We start from the raw sequence: 5,941 nt of genomic DNA on the forward strand, positions 1-5,941 counted from the left end.
ATTTATAAAATATTTAGAGAGAATGACCAAATTTTTTTAAAAAAATACAAATATACCCTTAAATTCTTTTTTTATTTATTTATCTCTTGTCAGTATAATTATGCATTCATGTATACAAATTATTGTAAAATACATAATTTAAGAATTAGAAAACTAAGAACAATTTTATTTTATAAAAAAAAATGATATCGAAAAAATTATTCTTCCACTAAGAGATACATAACTACACATCAATGATATTAAAAAAGAAAAAATAAAATATACTCAAAGAGGGAATGCAAGATATGGAGGAAAAAAATCAAGACACCAAAAATAACCCCTAATTACAAAAATAAAAAGGGGCGAAAACACAGAGAAATAGAATGATTATTACTTGCAATAAATTAAAGTACTACGATAATTATTTTGCGATTCATACGATAATTATTTTGTGATTTACCTATCTCTTTATCTCTTCATTATTGTTATGATGATGTTGTGTTAGTTTATGGAAGTGCAAAAAAATAATAAAGTTATTTAGTAACGGTAAATTGGTGACTTATAGTAACAAATTTCTGTTATAGAAAAATGTAAATTAATAAAGATTTGAATATAATAAGTAATTAGAAAATAAATATGTTTATAGAAAATAAATAAATGAGAAAATAACTTAAAGATATATTTGTCTCTCTACAAAAAAAAGAATTAATCCTTCTTAAATATTATAGAAATTAATCATACTTAATAATTTTGGTATTAAAAATCCTTTTTAATAATTACATGTCTGTAACGGTCTTTTAGAGGTATTTTTTTAGAAGTTAGGAATGTTATTATAAACTCAAAACTTTAAGTATTGGTTTATTTATTTAAAATAATTGGCAAATTTTTGAAAAGAAAAATCTTATTTGTATTCATTTTTTGTTATACACTAAACCGACTCACTTATGTCTGTTATAAAATGGACCCTAGATCTCAAATTTAAGGATATATTTGTCTCTTTATAAAAAAAAATTGGTCCTTCTTAAATATTATAGAAATTAATCTTTCTTAATAATTTTAGTACTAAAAATTCTTTTTAATAATTACATGTCTGTAACGGTCTTTTAGAGGTATTTTTTTAGAAGTTAGGAATGTTATTATAAACTCAAAACTTTAAGTATTGGTTTATTTATTTAAAATAATTGGCAAATTTTTGAAAAGAAAAATCTTATTTGTATTCATTTTTTGTTATACACTAAACCGACTCACTTATGTCTGTTATAAAATGGACCCTAGATCTCAAATAATAACAGTAGAGAATAAGTTGACTTAGTATAAAGATAAAAAAATAAATATATGTATTATCAACATTCAAAACCTAAAAATTTTTTTCATCATCTCAAATATAGTGTATGAGATTCAATAATAAATAGTGTAAGAATCAGAAAAAGCATCTTATTTTTTTAAATGTCCCATTTAAGATTCACTATTTTTTTTTTTTTGTTTTTTAGACTCGAACTCAAAATCACTTAAAATAAAGGTCAAATTTACCTATATTTGATCAACTCGACTTCTTTACTTTGAGACTTAATTGGTGCATAACTTTCCTCTTCACTTCATCAAATAAAACAATATTAATACTTCACTTCACTTGCAAGATATCAAATATGATCACCGTAAAAAAATAATTATTTAGGATAAATTAAAAATATTCAGTGAAAGCATAATGGAATATTTATCATTTTCATTTATTTTCTAAATTGCGAAACTCTTTTATTTTGCTTAGTTGGGGTGAGATCGGAGAAATGTTCTTGCTGAAAAATATTATTCCTATGCTATACATACATTATTTGGTAGTATTTGTACATTATACATTTGATAAGAAAAGGGTTGAGTTAATTTTACAAATCTGTGTTGTGTCATAATGCAGGATGGAATGTATGATATGGGAGTTGAGGCAGATGAAGCTTCGGTGCAGGTGAAGGGGACAACGAGTAGATCCCCAGACCAATTAATAGAGCTGGAAGGTGTTACTGTAGACGATGTTCATCAAATGGAATTCAACACTCCTGAAAAAGCAAGTGATTTCTACAACAACTATAGTCGACTAAAGGGTCTTGCATCAAGGCAACAGAAGAAAATAAGGAATAGTACAGGGCAGATTGTTGGATATACATTTGTATGTAACAGGCAGGATTTTCGAGAGAAGAAATGATTGGAAAAATGGATAAAAAAAATGGAGCATAAGGTAGTAACTCGTTGTGGGTGTCTCATTGAGATGAGGATTAAGAAAAAAGATGGAAGCAAGAAATGGTACGTGTCGCGGTTCGTTGATGAACATAACCACGAGATGGTATCTGAAAAGTTTGTAAATTATCTAAGGTCTCATAGGAAGATATCGAAGGTTGAGATTGCTCAGTTGACTAGTAGGAGGGAAATTGGGATCAGTATTCCGAAGATATATGAATCCTTTGCAGCCCCATCTTGCTGGTTTTAATAAGGTTCCTTTCACGAAACAAGTCATGTATAACGACGTTAGGAAGCAAAGAGAATTGCAAGGTAGAGATGTAAATGTTGCGATTAGGTTTTTGGAAGGCATTGCTGGTGTAGATGGTAGAATGTTTTGGTGGTATAAGGTGGGATCGAAGGAGAACTTGCGCGATATTTTCTAGAGTGATGGTCGTAGTCAGGACGATTACGCTATTTTTGGGTATGTGCTTGCTATTGATGCAACTTATGGACATAACAAGTACAACCTACCGGTGGTGGTATTCTCAGGGGTTAATCATCACAACCAAACCTGTGTGTTTGCCACGGCAATTAGTCTCAAGATTCATATATTTGGGGTTTTACAATAGTTTCTCGATTGCATGCAAGGAAAATTGCCAATTTCAATGATCACAGATGGTGATCCTTCCATGCGAATAGCCATACAAGTTGTTTTTCTCCAAGATCATCACAGGCTTTGCACATGGCATCTTCTGAGAAACGCAACACAAAATATACGTGATCTGCGTTTCACACAATTGCTAAGACATTGTATGTTGGCAGACATGGAGACTGAAGAATTCAAAACACACTGGCAGTCAATGGTCGACAAGTGTGGCATTTTTAATGTAGAGTAGGTGAAGGACTTGTATAGAAAAAAGAATTCTTGGGCGACATCCTACATACGAGGGAGGTTCTTTGCCGGTATAAGGACCATTCTTGTTGTGAGTCGTTACATGCTAAGCTTGGGAGGTTTGTTGGGAGTAGGTATAGAGTATTGGAGTTTGTTACTAACTTTCAAAGATATGTAGATTTTCTTAATGACAATGAGGATGAGCTTGAATTTAGGTCATGCTATGGTACCCCCGTATTGCAAACAGAGTTTGTGGAGTTGGAAAAATTTGGATAGAGTAAATTCACACGAGAGACGTTTTGGAGATTTTGTGAGTCCCTCAGACGATGTGTTTGAGTTAGGATATTTGAAAGCAAGGTTACAGATCAGTGCCACGTTTACAGAATCAAAAAGTATCGGCGACTGGATATGACCTGGATTGTTGTGTGGAAACCTGTCACAAATAACTTTAGGTTCACATGCATGCGGATGGCGTCCTTTGGGTTCCCATGTGTGCATATCCTTGCTGTCTACGTTAGGCTGCATTTAGGTGCACTGCCCGATAGCCTTGTGTTGCGCAGGTGGGCTAAAATAGCAAAGTTAACGATTATATCAAATGCATGTGGTGAAGAAACAATAGACCACGCAGCAACTTATAGAACCAGGTTGGGTGCCTTTTCTCAGATATGCAAGAGGTTAGAACGGGTCGCATGCACGAGTGATGAAGACTTCAAGCAATACTCGAAGAAGCTTCAAAGTGATGCAATTGTGTTGGAAATTAAGTACGGGCTGAGATCCGCTGAACCTATCGTGACAAACAAGTTAGTCCGTCAAGGGATAAAAGACCCGGCCCGTGTTGGAACGAAGGGCACCAGATGATGTTCCAGGCCTCTTCGTCAGTTGGGAAGAAGCGACAAAAGTGTAGCACATATGACCGACTTGAACATCGAAGGATGTGATGTCTGACGTTAGGGATTTTTACCAGTAAAGAATGTCATAAAAACAGTCGCGTTGTAGATATAGTCTCTAAACCGACAGAAATCCCCTTCGTGCAAACGTTTTGGTTGTCACAAGTAACAAACACCTTAAAATTGATAACCGAGTATTTAACCTCGAGTCGTCTTCTCAAGGAACTGCAAGAAAGTATGTTCTTATTATTGGCTATGGAGATTGCAAATTGGGGTTTCAAGAATGAGGAACAAGTAATTTAATGGTGAGTAAATTAAATGGCAATTAAAATGAATAAATAACTGTAAAGCAAACTTTTGGCAAGGTATGAGAAATTGGAAGTCCAGGCTTAGTTATTCTTATCAACAACAATGAAAGTTGAATCTTAATTCCACTTAGTCAACCTTTACTAAAGTAAAGGAAAATCAAGGGACTAATTAGTTTGATCTTCGAATCCTATTTATTTCCTAAGAAAAGGTTAGGATTATTGAAGCTTAGTTCAATTAGCAAAGATAACAGTTATCAATTATGTTGAGATAAGATAACTCCTGAGTTACTGCTTTCTTAACCAAGACCAAAAGAGGAAAAAGTAAATTTGCTGGAATAAAAATGCCTTCAGATGTAAAGCAACAATAACATAAATAAGAGAGATCAATATTAAACTGAAATACCTCAAATAACATTAATAAAAGAGTAATCTGTAACATGAAAGAATTCATAGAGTAGCTTGCAAAGGTAAATAAAAGGAATATTGAACCTGATCAAAAGAGATAATGCTCAAGGTGAATAAAAATCCTAAATCTAAATCCTAATCCTAAAGAGAGAGAGAGAATCTCTCTCTATACTAAATCTAATTCATGGAAAGTAAAAATTGGCGAGCTCTCTCTGAATGGATGCATTCCCCCACTTTATAGCCTCTAATCTGTGTTTTCCGGGCCAAAAACTGGGTTAAAAACAGCCCAGAAATCGCCCCCTGCGTATTCTGGTACGTTCAGGTCGCGGACAAGTGACGCGGAGGCGTCGTCCACGCGGCCGCGCGGATTGAAGTTCGCAGATGCGACGCGTCCGCGTGGATCATGCGTTCGCGTTGCTTAGCGTCAGAGAAACTATGGCATATTATATATCAAATCGAAGCCCCGGACGTTAGCTTTCCAATGCAAATTGAACCGCATCATTTGGACCTCTGTAGCTAAAGTTATAGCCGTTTGAGTGCGAAGAGGTCAAGTTGGACAGCTTAGCAATTTCTCCAACTTATTGTATTCCTTCCACTTTTGCATGCTTCCTTTCCATCCTCTGAACCATTCCTGCCCTGTAATCTCTAAAAACACTTAACACACATATCAAGGCATCTAATGGTAATAGGAGAGGATTAATAATAAGTAAATATAAGATCAAAGAAGCATGTTTTCAATCATAGCACAAAATCAGGAAGGAAATATAAAACCATGCAAATATTATGAATAAGTGGGTAAAGAGTTGATGAAATCCACTCAATTGAGCACAAGATAAACCATAAAATAGTGGTTTATCAACCTCCCCACACTTAAACACTAGCATGTCCTCATGCTAAGCTCAAGAGAAGCTATAAAGATGAAGAGGAATGGTAGAAAGTATGAAATGCAATCCTATCTATATGAATGCAACTAAATGCAAAATGTTTCTACCTACTTGGTTAAAAGTAAATAAGCTTTTCAAGATAAACATAAATCAAATTTCACTAATTCAAATTATACAATAAAAGATAAGTAAACTTGTAAGAAGATAGCTCATGAAAGCAGGGAACATAGAATTAAGTATTGAACCCTCACTGGTAGTGTATATCACTCAAACTCTCAAGTGTCTAGGGTCAATCACTCTACTCTTCCCTAATCATGCTTTCTAAACTTTGTTCTTCATCTAACCAATTAACAAATATTTAGCATACTAATGCAAACA

The sequence above is a fragment of the Arachis ipaensis genome, chromosome B10, assembly GCF_000816755.2.
Source record: "Arachis ipaensis cultivar K30076 chromosome B10, Araip1.1, whole genome shotgun sequence".
Taxonomy (NCBI): domain Eukaryota; kingdom Viridiplantae; phylum Streptophyta; class Magnoliopsida; order Fabales; family Fabaceae; genus Arachis; species Arachis ipaensis.